The following is an 18,310-nucleotide window of genomic DNA, read 5'->3' as shown; positions in this document are numbered from 1 at the left end:
CCACTTGTTTTGAGCATTGTTATGTTCTTTCTCATAATGCAAAAGGTGGTCATGCTAAATTTGTTGGTACTTCAATTTTTGGCAACAAAAAGAAATCTATTTGGGTGCCAAAGACCTTGGTCACTAACATCCAAGGACCCAAGCAAGTTTGGGTACCTAAAAGAGATTGATTTCCTTTTGTAGGTGAACTACAAGGCGGGAGGAAATCATTGGGTGTTGGATAGTGGATGCACTCAACACATGACCGGAGATATGAAAATGTTCACCAAAATGAGTGAGGAAGATTGCTCAAATTATGATAGTATCACATTTGGAGATAATCGCAAGGGAAAGGTTAAAGGCTTGGGTAAAATTGCTATTTCGAATGATCATTCCATATCAAATGTGCTCTTGGTTGAGTCTTTGAATTTTAATTTACTATCCGTAGCTCAATTATATGATTTAGGATTTAGTTGCAATTTCACCGTTGATGATGTTATTATCTCTAGTGTTGATGGTAGTAATCTTAAGTTTAAAGGTTTTATATATGAAAATCTTTACCTTGTTGATTTCTCATCTAGTGAGGCAAAGCTCACAACTTGCTTATTCTCAAAGGCTTCACTAGGTTGGTTATGGCATAGAAGACTTGGTCATGTTGGAATGAAGCAACTCAATCGTTTAACCAAACATGATTTAGTCCGTGGCTTGAAAGATGTGAAATTTGAGAAGAACAAATTGTGTGGCTCTTGTCAAGCCGGGAAGCAAGTGGAAAATACTCATCCAAATAAAAGTCAAATTTCTACTCATCGACCTTTGGAATTACTTCACATGGATTTATTTGGGCCAACATCGTTTGTGAGTATTGGTGGTAATTCCTATTGTCTTGTGATTTTGGATGATTATTCTAGATTCACTTGGGTTTACTTTCTTCAGGATAAATCTAATGTGTTTGAAACATTCAAGTCATTTGCTATATTGGCTCAAAACCAATTTGATTTTGATATCAAGAAAGTTAGAAGTGATAATTGGTCAGAATTTAAAAAATGCAAGAATTGATGAATATTGTGATGACAAAGGTACTAAACATGAATTCTCTTCCAAATGTACCCCGGAACAAAATGGTATTGTTGAAAGAAAGAATAGGACTCTCATTGATATGGCTAGGTCTATGTTAGCGGAATATAATGTGTCAGATTCTTATTGGGCCGAAGCAATAAACACCTCATGTCACTCATCAAATAGGCTATATTGTCACAAGCTTTTGAAGAAAACTCCCTATGAATTGCTCATTGGTAGAAAGCCAAACATCTCATATTTTAGAGTATTCGGTTGCAAATGCTATATTTTGAGAAAGGGAAGTCGGCTCTCTAAATTTGAGAAGAAACGTGATGAGGGTTTTCTACTTGGATATTCATCAAATAGTAAGGCTTATAGAGTTTTCAACAAGACTCATGGTATTATTGAAGAAGCATATGATGTTGAGTTTGATGAAACTAATGGGTCTCAAGATGAAAGTGATAATCTTGATGATGTTGGTGGAACTCAATTGAAAAATGCTATGAAAACAAAGCCAAAGGAAGATGATGATGATGAAAACAGTGTGGTTGTCATTCCATCCTCTTCAACCCTAAATGAAGAAAATCACCAAAGCCAACAAAATGATGAAATTATGGATACTCATGATCAAGATACTTCAAGTCATTCGGTTCCTCCTCATGCTTCAACTAGCAATTATCAAACGGTATCAAGAATTCATCATTCTATTGTGAAGGATCACCCGGTTGATCAAATTGTGGGTGATATTAGTAAGGGTGTTCAAACTCGCTCTCGCATAGCTTCATTTTGTGAACATTTCTCTTTTGTATCTTGTATGGAACCTAACCGTGTAGATGAAGCTCTACTTGATGTTGATTGGGTAAATGCAATGCATGAAGAATTAAATAACTTCACTCGAAATGAAGTTTGGGAGCTTGTTGAGAGACCAAAGAACCACAATGTTATTGGTACAAAATGGGTGTTTTGCAACAAGCACAATGAAGATGGGGTAGTAGTAAGGAACAAGGCAAGATTAGTTGCACAAGGGTATACTCAAATAGAGGGATTGGATTTTGGTGAGACATTTGCTCCCGTGGCAAGATTGGAAGCAATCCGGATCCTTCTTGCTTATGCTTGTGCTCATAATATCAAGCTCTACCAAATGGATGTAAAGAGTGCCTTTCTAAATGGTAAGATTAGTGAACTAGTGTGTGTTGAACAACCTCCTGGTTTTGAGGACCCCAAAAGACCTAACCATGTGTTCAAGCTTTCTAAAGCTCTGTATGGGCTTAAGCAAGCCCCACGCGCTTGGTACGAAAGGCTTAGGGATTTCTTGCTTTCCAAAAACTTTAAAATTGGGAAGGTTGACACTACCCTATTCACTAAAAGAATTGGTAAAGATTTATTTGTTTGTCAAATTTATGTTGATGATATTATTTTTGGATCTACTAATGAATTGTTTTGTGAGGAATTTGGAAAAATGATGTCAAAAGAGTTTGAAATGTCTATGATAGGAGAATTGAGCTTCTTCCTTGGTCTTCAAATCAAACAATTGAAAGATGGAATCTTTATAAGTCAATCAAAATATTTGAAGGATATGCTCAAGAAGTTTGGCTTAGAGAATGCAAAGGCTATCAAGACTCCTATGACAACAAATGGTCATTTAGACTTAGATGAGGGAGGTACTATGGTTGATCAAAAACTTTTTCGCTCAATAATTGGTAGTTTACTTTATATTACCGTATCTAGGCTCGATGTTACGTTTAGTGTTTGCATGTGTGCTCGATTTCAAGCTTCACCTAGAGAGATTCACTTGAAGGCCACAAAAAGAATTCTAAGATATTTGAAGTATACTCCCAATATTGGTCTATGGTATCCCAAAGGTGCTTAATTTGAATTAATTGGATATTCAGATTCGAATTACGTGGGTTGCAAAGTTGATAGGAAGAGCACCTCCGGTTGTTGTCAATTTCTTGGAAGATCTCTTATTTCATGGTCTTCTAAAAAGCAAAATTCTGTTGCTCTCTCTACCGCCGAGACGGAATATATATCGGTCGGTAATTGTTGTGCTCAATTATTATGGATGAAACAAACTCTATTGGATTATGGGATCATTTTTAAGAATGTGCCTCTCATGTGTGATAATGAGAGTGCGGTAAAATTGGCTACAAATCCGGTCCAACACTCAAGAACTAAGCATATTGATATAAGACATCACTTCTTGAGGGATCATGTTGGCAAGGGAGACATCTCTATATATTCAATTGGCACGGATGATCAATTGGCCGATATATTTACAAAGCCATTGGATGAAACGAGATTTTGCACATTAAGAAGTGAAATGAATGTGATAGATCTCTCAAATATGGCTTGAGGTTGAACACATGTGTAGTATTGCATTTCGCTTCTAAAAATGCACTTTCGGCTATTTATTAGTTATTTTTGATGAATTTTTCATTCTCGTTTGATCTAAGTAGGTTTATATGAAAATATGTATTCCTCAAATATATAATGTGTATATGCATGCATACTAACCCTTGGATTGGTCGAAATGTCCATATATGAGCATCAAATCAGATTTGAAATTCAAAATCAGAAAGTGGACAAAGTTTGAAGATTTGATTATCAGGTCGCGGACCGTCCGCCTATGGTCCATGGACTGTCTGTCGTCTCAGGTTCTGGACAGTTCGAGTCTGCAGGGCAGACAATCTGAATTACCAGGGCGCAGACCGTCCGCGACAGGCGGTTAAGTTGGGCAGAGGCAGTCAACTTGTCACTTTCATCCGTTGCCTTCTCTTCTCACACTCTACACACGTCTAAAGGAGACTCTTATCGATTCTCACACTCTACACACGTCTAAAGGAGACTCTTATCGATTGTGAGCGGACCGTGAAGGGAACTTGCGCACGGACTGTCCGAAAGCTTGTTGGAAGTTCAACAATCATGTCTTCATCCCGGTATTTCAAAATCTCATGGATTTTATCTGATTTCTTCAAATTTGGGAATTCTTCGGATTTTCTCTCTGATCTAGAATTGAGCAGTGGATTCACAAATCTGATTGGTGGAATTGCTAATGTTACTCATTGTGAATGTTGTGCAAAAATTTGAACGAGTTTGGATGGTTATTTTCAGTTGAATCGTCGATTGAATGGATGGGGCGACTAGGGTTCTAGAAAATCGCCCTTGGATGGTCGCGGACCGTCCGCCAGGTTGGCGCGGACAGTTTGGCCCCCTAGCGTGGACTGTCCGGCCCCTGACAGAAAGTTGCACTATCTTTCTCTATGATTGTGGCGTTATCAACATTTCACCTATGGTTATTTCTCACATATATTGTAGTGGTCTGGGTGGTCTTCGGAAGAAACTTGCCGGTCGTTTCAAATCAAAGCGCCCTCGTGCAGACGATGCAGACTATAATCCAACCATAGACTCAGAGGCCCAATCTTCAGCTGGGGGTAGTGTCTCTATGGACACAGAAGATGTTTCGCATGCTCATCCTGACTATCCGATTGACATCACAGGATGGACTTATCCAAAGAGAAGGTTCTCTATGGCAGAATATTGCTCCAGGAGGACTGTCAATCAATATGCTCTGCCCTCAGACACCAATATTCAATTCTTTCACACTCAGCTCCAATTTGATGTTTTTTGGGGCACACTGATGGATACCAACTTTCACAAGCATCAAGTGATAGATTGGACTTTTATGCTGGGTCAATCAGTTATGGAGGACCTGATTCCAAAATTTGAGGCATGTGGTCTCTATCACTTTATGGGTCAGAGGACTGATTTCAGTGAGATGGCTGTAAAGTAATTCCTAGCCACTGCTGAGATTGATATCGATGAGGAATCCATCACATGGATGACTGGTTTCAAGAGGTATTCTGCAACATTTGCTGAATTTGCTGCTGCAAACAGTCTGGATTATGGTACAATTTCAGCTGGGATTGATATGTACACTGAAGATAACTTTGAAGAATTTTGTGCAATTCTATGAGCCAGCAAGGCTGGGAATTCCTAGGAGGTTTGGTGAGACAGCAGGACTGAGGCATCATCCTGCTGTGATTAACAAAATTGACAGAGTCACAATTCTTCCCAAGAGTGGAGACAAGAGAAAAATTAGAGACAAGTTCTAGAACATTATCCACCATGTCATGAATGGTGAGGTAATGAATGTTGTGCTATTCATGATGAGACAATTAAATGACCTCAAAATGGACAAAAACCAGAACTTAGCCTATGCTCCATACATTATGGCTCTCATTAAAGCCAAGACCAGATTTGAAGGGCACTGTGAGATAGTTCACACACCTTTTAAGCCCTTCAAGAATAAGATTGGGTTCCTCACCAGGCCTCTTACTCCCTTCCCAGATGATGAGGAAGAAGTTGGTTATGATGCAGGAGAAGCTCCTGAAGCTGATGCAGAGCAGATGCCTCCTCCTCCACCTCCTCCTCAGCCTCAGCAGTACTGGTCCAAGCTATTTTGACCCTTAATTTCAGAACATGCAACAAGAGCTTCAGACCCACATGGATGGCCGCTTCCAGGGAATGATGACCCATATGGACCAGTGCATGGATGCCATGCAATCTCGCTTTGATGATAACTTGGATGCGATCAACTCTGAGCTTTCTGAATTTCATAGTCACATCCAAGACCATGTCATTGATCCCATCATGACCAGACTAAACAACATGCAACAGAGTTTTTAGGACAATAAGGGGGCTCTATCTAGTCAGTTTGACAATCTATCTACCAATGAAAGCATTCAAGATATAAGTCAGCGGCAGCAGCAGCTCCAGCAGGAGTTTGGGCAGTTCTCCTCTCTCTTTGACACCTTCAGCACTCACTATTATAGCATGTATCCTCCACCTGGTGGTCAGTGAGGCCCCTCCTTTGTGGCAATTGATGCCAAAGGGGGAGAGAAGAGAAGAGAAGTTGGAAATATCATATTCAGGGAGAGCTCGCTTATGTGGACATTGAGACTATGCATGTGCATGTTTACCATTTCATGTCTTATGCACTTGGTATTGGTTACCATTTGAACTTTATGTCTTATGCATGTGGACAACTATTTTTAGTATTCTGTGGGTTGAACTATGTGTGTTAAATCTTATGTTTAAATTAGTTCGAATTATTCTGTGAATGGTTGATCGAGGAGTGATTGAATTTGCTGCGCTTACTTTACATATTACTTCTTGTGTGCCTCGATAACCATGACTGTAGAAAGATCTCCATCAAAACTCCGATCGATTATGTGTGTTGTATCTTCAACTAGAAATATCATGCACACACATAGGGGGAGCTATTCCTACATTCTGAGTTTTATTGGGATTTATCTATCTCTCGGATGGAACTTCAAATCAAGATAAGTCTCATGAAACTCATCTCTAAAATCCTTCTTTTACCTAAGGTATGAGGGAGATTTGAAAAACAAAATTTCTCTTGGATATAATGTGTAGTGTCTTCATCAATTACCAAAAAGGGGAGATTGTGAATCATCTAGGCCCCTTAGTGATGTTTTGGTAATTAATGACAACTGTTTGTGGACTAACGATTCTTGGAGAAATAAGAATGCAGGGTTGGACCACATAGAACAGAAAATCTTGGAGATTTATAAGCATTGGTTGTGGATCAAGTGAAGGCAAAGGTATAACATAGGTTTTGTTTTTGCCGGTCTCTAGGAGTTTAGAGAAGTTATTTGACCGGATTAGTAGGCTAGATGGCCGTACTATTAAGAGGGGTCAATGACGTTTGTCTGTGTCAAACTTAGTGCCTCATAGAGCATCTAGTGGTTGCATTTGCATGAGGACTAACATCGCTTCCAATTTTAAGAGTTAAAAATCTTTTCAAAAGGGTGTTTGAAAATTGCTAAGTCTTGGGATGTGCGGACCATCCGGGCCATGTGGGCGGACCGTCCGCGATCCTCCAGTGGGGTCCGAAGTATGTTTACTTCGGACTGGTCCTGTTCAATTATACTGCGGACCGTCCGGGCCTTGGGGCCGGACTGTCCACAGTCCTGACCAGAGAAGGTTGCTCTCAGCATAGTCCCTGAATTATTGTGCGGACCGTCCGGCCTTGTAGGGCGGACTGTCCGCATGTGCCAAATTGGTTTGGGCAGGGACTGTGTGGTTTTTGGGATTTGTACTACGAACTGTCCGGAGGATAAGCCTGGATAATACCGACTCCCAGGTCACGAACCGTCCGGCCTTGTAGGGCGAACCGTCCGCCTGTGCTAACTCCTCTCGGTTATAGCTCTGGTGCTCCAAGTTGGCAGGTCGTGGACGGTCCGGCCAAGGTTGGCGGACTGTCTGGACCTCACTTTTCTGACAGCTCTAACAGATTTCAAACGGGAAAAATAGTCGTTATGTGTACGGTGGACGGTCCGGCCCTAGGGCGCGGACCGTCCGCGTGTGCGCAGAAAATGTGCAAGTTGCACATAACAGTTGGATCTGAGTGGTGTGCTATAAATAGAAGGGGAGATCATGTGTGAGGGCTCTCTTGGCCATTCCTTGCACACATTGAGCTCATTTGTGATCCTCCAACTCATTCTCTCACACTCTTTGCTTGAGATTGCATTCTAGTGAGAGATTGAGTGTTCCTAGTGCATTTGCATCCATTGGTGATTCTTGAGGCACTAGGTGGTACACTGAGCAAGCGTCATCGACTTGTTACTCTTGGAGGTTGCTGCCTCCTAGACGGCTCGGGTGTTGTCTCCGTCAAGCTCTCCAAGAAGATTGTGGAGGAGCCGCAGTGTCGATTGTGAGGGGTTCGCGCCTACCTCGCCGGAGCGGCAAAGGTGACATTAGTGGAAATGAGGTATTGAGTGATTTCTTGTCCACTTGGCTCAAAGATCAAGACGTGTCTTGATAGAGGAGCAAGTGAGAGCTTGAAGTCCACCTCAACGTGGATTAGGGGTGATCGGCAAATCACCGATACCACGTGATAAAATCCGATGTCTTTACTTTCTTGCATTACTTATTGTCGTGCAAGTGATTAGTATTTTGCATATTGTTCTTCAAGTATACAATCACCTTAGTTGTCTCTCATAGATTGCTTACTTGTTATCACTAGAGAATTTATACCTCTTGTCATATTGATTAAATTTCTCTAGTGTTCTTGAATTTAGTCAAAACCGTCTATTCACCCCCCTCTAGCCGGTGTCCTAGATCCTACAGATGGGCATGTGCATGGCCATGTCAATGGAGAGTTCTTTGTGGAAGGCCAGTTGAATGCAAATTTCATGCATGGGTCTTCACGTTGTTCTCCTTCATGTTAATGGGGATTGTAGATATTCTGGCTTTTTCTAAGGGTCTTTTCAGCATTTTCCTGGCTTCTACTGTGTCACCTCCATTATTATATTTATGTTTCATAGCAATAGAGATTGGGAAAAAATGATTCTTAATATTAGAGGGATCAACGCCCTGGAAAAATGGAATTCTAATAGGAGAAGAATCACGAAAACCAAATGTGACATCATCTGCCTATAAGAAACAAACCGTGAGCACTTTGACGATGCTTATGTTCAAAATTTTTGCCCTCGATATTACGATGAATTTATTTATCTACCATCCATTGGTACTGCTGGCGGTGTCATCACTATTTGGCAAGGTTCAAGGTTCTCTAGAGAATTACTATCTGAAAATGAATTCATGCACTCTATTATGTTTTGTTCAAAGCTCACAATCTAGAAATGGACGCTCTACAACATCTATGCCCCTTGTTCAAATATCGAAAGAATGACATTCTTGAATTGGTTCTCTAACATCCATGTCCTACCAAATGAATCATGCATTTTCCTAGGTGACTTTAACCTTTTATGGCATTAAGACAATCATAACAGATTGAGGGGTAATATGCAGAATATACTAGACTTCAACGCAACAATTAGTCATCTTGGTGTGCAGGAAATTCCATTGCAAGCGCACACTTACACATTGTTAAATAATCAACAACACCCATTATTGGAGAAGCTTGATTGGAGTTTTGTCTCTCAGGAATGGGTTGCTTAGTTTCCTGGAACAAAAGCTAGCACTCTTTCAAGAGATGTGTCGGATCATGTTCCATGGCTGGTCCAAGAAACAACTCAAGTTCCTAAACCAAAGGTGTTCATATTTGAAAACTACTGGTTACAACATGAAGATTTCTTCACAATCTTTCTAGAAGCATGGTCTCAGACTCTCAACCCCTTTTTCAGTCGAATCCCGCTAAAAACTGATGGCTAATTTTAAAAGGGTTAGAAAAGTCTTAAAGCAATGGCATAGAAACCTGTCAAACCTCTCCTCCTGTATTGAAAATTCCAAGATTGCTATTCAATTCATGGACCTCATTGAGGAAACAAGAGACCTCACTGTACAAGAATGGAACTTTCCCATCATTCTGCCAAAAAAATTGCAAGCACTTCTTGTACAACAAAATATGTATTGGAAGCAACGTGGTAATATTAAATGGGCTACATTGGGGGATGCAAGTATGAAATTTGTTCATGTCAATGCCACGATTAAACATAAGAACAACGCCATTGCAATTCTCTAAGATGAAAATGGGAATATGGCTCTAGACCATAACACTAGAGCTGGGGTTTTATTTAAAGCATATAGGGGCAGACGGTTTCAACATGGATTTTCTAAAATCACATATCATAGTAAAATTGTATTTGAATTACAAAACATTATTGTTGCCTCGGTGGACTTGAGGATTCTTGAAAGTTCGTTCGCAGAGGAGGAAATCAATTCCATTATATGTAATTTACCGAATGGTAAAGCTCCTGGGCCAAACGGTTTCAACATGGATTTTCTGAAAAATGTTGGCACATTATATCTTCAGACTTCTATGCCTTATGTCGGGGGTTCTTTGATGGCAATATTTGTATGCAAAGTATAAATAGCTCTCATATAGTACTCATGCCAAAAAAAACCTCCCCCATGACAGTCAGTGATTATCGACCTGTTTCCCTTCTCAATTCCAGTGTCAAGATTTTAACCAAGATTTTGGCAAACAAGCTACAAAAGGTCATCACTAAGCTCATTCACAAAAAACAATATGGTTTCATGAAGGATCACACCATTCAAGATTGCTTGGCTTAGTCCTTTGAGTATATTTTTTGTGCAAACAATCAAAAAAAGCGGATGGTGATATTGAAATTGGACTTTGAGAAGGCTTTTGACAAAATAGAACACAAAGTCATCTTATATATTCTAAAACATAAAGGCTTTGGGACAAAATGGTTTTTGTGGATATCAATGATTATGAACTTTGTATCATCATCGATCTTGCTAAATGGAGTGTCGGGTAAAGCTTTCAGATGCAAAAGAGGAGTGCGTCAGGGACATCCCCTATCTCCAATACTCTTAGTTCTAGCAGCGGATTTGTTTCAATCCATCTTAAACAAAGCTAAGGACATGGGTCTGCTTAGACTTCTCTTATCTGAACATTATGGCCAGGATTTCTCAATAATTCAGTATGCTGATGACACGATACTCATTATGGAGGCATGCCCAAAACAATTGTTTTTTAAAAATCAGTGCTCAACTCGTTTGCAATGTCAACAGGGCTTCATGTCAATTACCAAAAATCAAATATATATCCAATCAATCTATTGCTAGACAGGATGGTTACCCTTGCAAACACAATCGGTTGCAGCGTCATGACCCTTCCTTTCACTTACATGGGATTGCCTATGGGAACAACCAAGCCAAACTTGGCTGCTTTCATGTCGTTAATTTAGAAAATCAAGAAAATGCTAACATCAACATCCACATTTCTTTCATTAGCAGGAAGATTGCAAATGGTAAACTCAGTTTTTTCGTTGTTACCCGCTTATTTGTTATGCACTCTTAGGATTCCCAAGGCGGTCATAGTGCAAATGGACAAATACAGAAAACACTGTCTCTGGAGGGGGTCAGACATGGAAGATAGAAAACCACCACATACTACTTGGTGATTGGCATGCAAACCAAAAATAAAATATGGCTTGGTTATCGTGGATCTCGCAAAACAAAATGAGGCACTTCTGATGAAATCTCTACATAAATTCTTTAACGGACATGACACTCCTTGGGTGCAGTTGATTTGGAACAATCGTTACAGAGATGAGGGTGTCCCATTGGTCACAAGAAGGGCTTGTTCTGGTGGAGAGATATCCTGAAAACCACACCATATTTCAAAGACATCACAAAAGTGTGTGTGGGAGATGGCCGCTTAGTATCATTCTGGCGTGACAAATGGATAGGTTGGCCTCTCAGTCTATCATATTTGAAGTTATTCTCTTACGCTAGAAATGAGCATTTATCCCTTTCCAGCACAAAGTCAGTTACCCTACTTCAGGATATTTTCCAGCTTCCATTATCGGCTACAACATTAAGTCGACTGCTGGTTTTGGAGATCAGTATGCAACACATTCATACGAAGGAGGAAGTAGACAGATGGGATGGAGTCTAGGGCTCAAGTAGTTATTCTGCACAGAAGGTATACAAGGTCATTAGCTCATCTCCTCTTGTACCCCACACTTTCATTCATCTATGGCGTTCCAAATGCCAGCCAAAGCAGAAATTGTTCTTCTGGCTCGTGCTTCATGATAGACTAAATACCAAAGCAATGCGCTTAAAAGAAGAGGGATGGAGTTGGACTCCTACACTTGTGAAAATTACACTTTACAAAAAGAAGAAACATGGGCACACCTTCTTATTAAATGTGGTTTTGTTAGAAGGTGCTGGCATATAATTGGCATCACTCCACTAAAAAATTCAAACCCACATCTGGTGGTTCATGACTTTAGGAGAAAGTTGGGGAAATCATGGTCCATGGAGATGCTAGTGATCATGGCATGATGCATCTGGAGTGCAGAAACAGTTGGATCTTTGAGGGTATCCCTCTCACCACACATTCACTACCGGAATCCGGGCCTTTGCCGAGTGCCAACCTCTGTCGAGTGCTTTTTCTTGGGCACTCTCGGCAAAGTCCTGCTCTCGGTAACGAGCTCGTTTACCGAGTGCAAGACACTCGGCACGGAAACACACTCGGCAAAGACATATTTGCTGAGTGGCCAACACTCGGCGAAGGTGGTGCTCGGCAAAGGGCCGTCAGCGGCCGTCTAAAGCTGACGGCCGTCAGCCTTTGCCAAGGGCCAAGGGCCGGCACTCAGCAAAGAGGCTTCTTTGCTGAGAGCCAAATATCTGGCACTCGGCAAAGACCTCTTTACCGAGTGTCTTCTTTGGACACTCGACAAAGCATATTTTTATTTTTTAAATTTTGGCAACCAAACTTTTTATGGTATGTTCCTACACTATGTAGACCTACATGTACCATTTTGGGACAATTATAACAGAGTTTTCAATAGGTAGTAGATTTAGTTTGTTTATTTGAATTTCTTCGAAAAATTTAGATTTAAACTGCAGGTCACTCGAAACTTGAAAAACCGTGTGTGGGGGATAGATATCCCCCGGGTCCACTAAAGAAATAAAAGATCTCCCGAAGGGCCCAAGGGCCCAATAAATCATAAGATCGTTCTTTCGTGGGCCTGGGGAAAGACGATCAACAAAGCGGAGAAGACGTAAGGCTGGATTGGAGCAAACCCGGACGGCCCACAACGTCGAACAAGTAAATCCCAACGGAGACCCGACTTTCCTGCGCTGAAGCCCCCATGCAATGGAGCCATGCGAGGATAAGTCGGCGAGGGTTACGTAGGGATAAACTCAAGAGATTCACTACCCTTCAGCCACTTGTTGTTATCATATCCACGTGTACTGCCCCACGGTCGAGTATATAAGGCCTAGGGGGCACCCCTTCAGAACGATGGACCCTATCCCACTTAGCCACCCACGTAAACTCTCTGTGCCTTCAACCCAGAGAGCCCTCTTGTAACCACATCCGAATTCTCACCAGGACGTAGGGTGTTACGCATCTCTAAGCGGCCCGAACCTGTAAATCTTGTCCACTGTCTCTCGTGCGATCGGCACGAACCATTTTGCTACAGTCGTTGACACCGTCCTACTCCTAGAAAACACCTTGAGGGGCAACCCCGGGTGTGCGGTCGGACCCAAAACACCGACAGCTGGCGCGCCAGGTAGGGGGTGTGTCGGCGATCCAAGCTAGCTCAATGGCCGTCACCTTCTACAGCAAGATCAACATGTGTCCCGGATCCGTGTTCCGCTTTGGGACGATCTCGTCTGTAGCGGATGAAGAGGGAATTTTGCACCGTATCGCGGATCCGCCGAAAAAGAAGCCTCCTCCAACAAACCCCGAAAATGCCGGAAAAGCGCAACTTCCTGCTCTTCGGAGAAAGATCGTCTCCGAAAAGGCTGGAGCTGGAAGCTCGCTGACCCGGAGGTCTCCGCTGTCTACTTCCCCGACGAAAGAGTGGACACGGGTCGCGAGGAGGAAGGAGACCAGGGAAAGGCAAGTCGTTCTTTCCGTTACTCCGGCCTCAAAGGAGAACGAAAAGAAAGTCGCCGCGACAGCAACACCATTCTACCCCGACGTCCTCTTCATCGGGAGGGTGGAGTCGCCCGCCATCTCTGACGACGAACCAACAGCGCCCGGAGAAGAACCACCTCAACGAGAATCCCGCCGACGGAGGAACCGACGCAGGAACATTCGACGACATCATGCGGCCGGAGAACGGGATCCGGAGCAGCCTGTCTCGCGAGACGAGGTCTCGGAGATAGGAGAAACTCCAGAGGAACGCGCCTTTAGAGAGCGAAGGAATTCCCGACGACGTGATCGCCGACGGACTCAAGAGCAAGCCGAACAAGATGCAAGGCAACGCCGGGAGAATCCGCTCTTCGGGCGCAACCTGAACCCCGACTTCGCCCGAGCTATGAACACACCAAGCGAAGTCGGAGGCATACTAGCTCGGATAGCAGATGGACTTCCCCGGACTCCCGACGCTGAGGGCTACCGACGCTTGTTCACCCAAGCAGCCAACCATCTTCTACCGCTTGCTCATCCGCCGAACGATCTGCGACACGCCATCAACAGCCGCCGGGACGCGCGAAGCTCCATCAATGCTTCGCGCGAACGGCGACATGAGAATGAAATTCGCCGTCGGGAGGAGTATGATCGAGATCATGGCTTTCCGACTCAAAGCCAGGCCACCAGGACTGAGTCGGCAACAGCTTCAACTGGCGGTACCACCCGGGGACGGTCGAGGAACCACCATCGCCACTCCCCTCCCCGGGACAGACATCGTCCCGACGACAGGAGGACACGTGCGGAGTATCCGCTCTTACTCCGTGCCTTAGGGCCATCCAGTGGCCTCCCAACTTCAAAGTATCCAATGTCGACAAATATGAACCGAAGCAGGATCCAGGGGGTTGGCTAGCCGTCTACACCACCGCTGCTCGGGCTGCCGGGGCATCTGAGGACGTCATGACCGCGTATCTGCCCATTGTCCTTGGGCAAGATGCGCTGCAGTGGCTACGACATCTACCCCGACATTGCATCGACGACTGGGGAGACTTCAGTCGACGTTTCACCGCCAACTTCCAGTCCCTCTCTGACAAGCCAGCGCAACCATGGGACCTCAAATCCATCAAGTGCCGAGGGGATGAGACTCTCCGGTCGTACCTCAAAAGGTTCCAGACCATGAGAAACCGCATCCCTGAGGTCACGGAGGCGGCCGTGATCGAGGACTTCTACAGAGGATCCAATGACTCGGTTTTCGTCCGAGCCATACTACAAAAGGCGCCGACTACCTCCGAGGAGCTGTTCCGGGAAGCCGACCTCTACATCACCGCCGACGAGCGGGCCCAGGATCTCATTGGAGGAGCAAAGCCCGCACCGGCAGCACCACGACGTGACGCGAACCAACCGCCCGACAAACGCTGGGAGAAGAGGCCTCGTGAAGAAGTACACGCCACCGGACCACCCGCCTCTCGCGCCCGAGGAGGACCTCGTGGAGGCGAGCGCACGCTGGACGACATCCTCGACGCCCAGTGCCCGTACCACAAGGACATGCGCCACACTCTTCGTAACTGTCGGGATTTCAAGCACTCCGTCGGGCACGGCCGACCCTTCCAACCTCTACCGCCTCCTCCGCCGAGGGGAGGACCAGATGAACCACGACAGCCCCATCAGCAGGAGGAGGGGGAGGAGGAGCCTTCCCACGCGTTGACAGGGAGGTCAACGTCATCTTCGGCGGACATGGGTCGCAGGAGAACAAAAGACAACAAAAGCTCAACGACCGCCAGATACTGGTGGCGACCACCGGTCCTCCCGCCCCATACCGGTGGTCGGAGCACCCAATCACTTTCACTCGGGAGGAGCAATAGCTCAACTTCGATCATCCAGGCAAATACCCGCTCCTCGTCGATCCGGTGATCCGAGAAAGCCGGGTAAAGAAGGTGCTAGTGGACGGGGGAGCAGCATTAACGTCACTTTCCCCCGGACACTCCAAGGCTTGGGAGTTCACCTCAAAGAGCTCCACGAGTCGGACACTCCTTTCTTTGGCATCGTGCCAACGGAAGGGGAATACCCGCTGGGCCACATCTACATGCCAGTCACCTTCGGAACTCCGGAGAACTACAGAACCGAGTTCCTGAGGTTCGAGGTGGCGAACTTCGACTGCGGGTACAACGCCATCATTGGGTGGCCGGGGCTGGCTAAGTTCATGGCCATTCCACACTATACATACATGATACTGAAGATGCCAGGACCACAAGGAATCATAACTGTGCGCGCCAACTTCCAAGGCGCCGCAGAATGTTTCCGAGTGGCCATCCAAGCAGCCCTCACCACCAAGCCGTCAATGGTTCCTTCTACACCGGCGAACTCTAAGCCTGAGGAAGACCTCGTTGTACCGGCAAACGAAGCTCAGGCCGCGACCTCTATGCGGCCGACTGAAGAAACCAAGCGGATCAACCTGGGGTTCGCTGATGAGCGCAAGACGGCCATCATCAGCTCCAGTTTGAATGACAAATAGGAAAGCGCGCTCGTCCAGTTCCTGCAAGATAACCGAGACGTATTCGCATGGCAACCTGCGGATATGCCGGGAGTCCCAAGAGAACTGGCCGAGCACAAATTGAAGGTCTATCCCCAGGCGAGGCCGATCCGGCAAAAGCTACGTCGTTTCACGCCCGACAAGAGAGAGGCCATTCGTGCCGAATTAGCTCGCTTGGTCGCGGCGGGATTTATTAGAGAAGTATTACACCCCGAGTGGTTAGCCAACCCTGTTCTTGTACTCAAAAAGAATAAAGTGGATTGGCACATGTGCGTCGACTATACTGAACTCAACAAACACTGTCCGAAGGATCCCTTCGGGCTCCCGAGGATAGATCAGGTGGTGGATTCCACCGCTGGGTGTTCTGTGCTGTCTTTCTTAGATTGCTATTCCGGGTATCATCAGATTAGTTTGGCAAAGGAAGACGAGGAGAAAACGACGTTCATCACTCCGTTTGGTGCTTTCTGTTATACCTCCATGCCGTTCGGCCTCAAAAACGCTGGAGCGACTTATCAGAGAGCCATTCAAACATGCTTAGCCGATCACTGGGGCAAGCGTGTGGAGGCTTACGTAGATGATGTGGTAATCAAAACAGAGAATTCGGAAAACTTCATCGAAGATTTACAGCTAGTTTTCAACAGCCTGAGAAGATACAGATGGAAGCTCAATCCTGAAAAATGTGTTTTCGGGGTACCAGCAGGAAAGTTGCTCGGGTTCATCGTCAGCAACCGGGGAATTGAGGCTAATCCGGATAAGATTGAAGCTATCATGAAGATGGAAGCTCCTCGTTCACAAAAGAAAGTTCAGCGACTCACTGGATGTATGGCAGCTCTGAGCAGATTTATATCCAGGCTGGGAGAAAAAGGTTTGCCATTTTACAAGCTACTCAAGAAGGTGGATAAGTTTCAATGGACTTCAGAAGCACAAGAAGCTCTAGATGCACAGAAGAAATTCTTGACAACACCACCAGTATTGAAACCACCCCGGCGAGCTACGCCGATTCAACCGGCTGAAGATTTGTTGCTGTATATCTCTTGCACGACTCACGTGGTAAGCACCGTGTTGGTAGTCGAGCGAGTAGAAGAGGGACATGCCTATCCAGTACAACATCCTGTTTACTTCATCAGTGAAGTTCTAGGCCCCTCGAAGAAAAAGTATCCTCAGGTTCAGAAGCTATTATATGCAGTACTTCTAACTGCCCGCAAGCTGCGTCACTACTTTGACGACCACAAAGTCATAGTAGTCACTGGTTTTCCAATAGGGGACATTCTTCGCAACAAGGAAGCCATTGGCCGGATAGCCAAGTGGGCCTGCGAGTTGGGATCTCACCATATCGAGTTCCGACCTCGCACTGCCATCAAAACTCAAGCACTGGTTGACTTCGTATCAGAGTGGACAGAGCAGCAAGTACCAGACAATCCAGAAACTGCAGAAGTATGGCGAATGTATTTCGATGGCTCGCTGAAGCTGCAGGGAGCAGGAGCAGGGATTCTCTTCACTGCACCTGGAGGCGAGCACCTCAAGTACGCTCTCCAGTTGCTATTCCCGGCCTCTAACAATGCAGCCGAGTACGAAGCTTTGATACACGGATTGAACATCGCCATGTCACTGGGCGTCAAGAGATTGATGGTATATGGAGATTCTCTGGTAGTCATCAGCCAGATAAACAAGGAATGAGATTGTTCAAGTGATTCAATGGGAAAATATTGCGCTGCCGTCCGAAAGCTGGAAGATAAATTCGAGGGTCTGGAGTTTCATCATATAGAAAGAGATCGGAACACGGCGGCCGATGTACTGTCCAAACTCGGATCCGGTCGGACTCAGGTCCCGCCCGGGGTCTTCGTGCAAGAAATTCTTCAGCCGAGTATCTCAATGGATCAAACAGAAGAGTGCAACATCATAAATCAACTCGAGTCAGATTCTGATGACTGGAGAAGACCGATTATTAAGTATATAAAGAACGAAGAAGAACCGGACGACAAGAACTCGGCAGAGCGCATTGCCAGACAATCAGCTCACTATACACTCATTGGGGAGGTATTGTACAGGAGGGGCGCGTCAGGCGTCCTCATGAAGTGCGTTCTCCCGTCCACCGGAAAGCAACTTCTGGAGGAAGTCCATGCGGGGCAGTGTGGAGTACATGCAGCATCCAAAACACTAGTTGGGAAGGTCTTCAGGTCAGGATTCTATTGGCCGACGGCGAAGAACGATGCAGCCGAGTTAGTTCAGAGATGCGAAGCTTGCCAATACCTGTCAAAGCAACAGCACATGCCAACACAGCAGCTACAGACCATACCAGTAACTTGGCCTTTCGCATGCTGGGGACTGGATATGATTGGACCTTTCAAGAAAGCTCAAGGAGG

Source organism: Zea mays, chromosome 2 (assembly GCF_902167145.1).
Source record: "Zea mays cultivar B73 chromosome 2, Zm-B73-REFERENCE-NAM-5.0, whole genome shotgun sequence".
NCBI classification, from domain to species: domain Eukaryota; kingdom Viridiplantae; phylum Streptophyta; class Magnoliopsida; order Poales; family Poaceae; genus Zea; species Zea mays.
The sequence above is the reverse complement of the archived record's forward strand: the minus strand, read 5'-3'. Positions refer to the sequence as shown.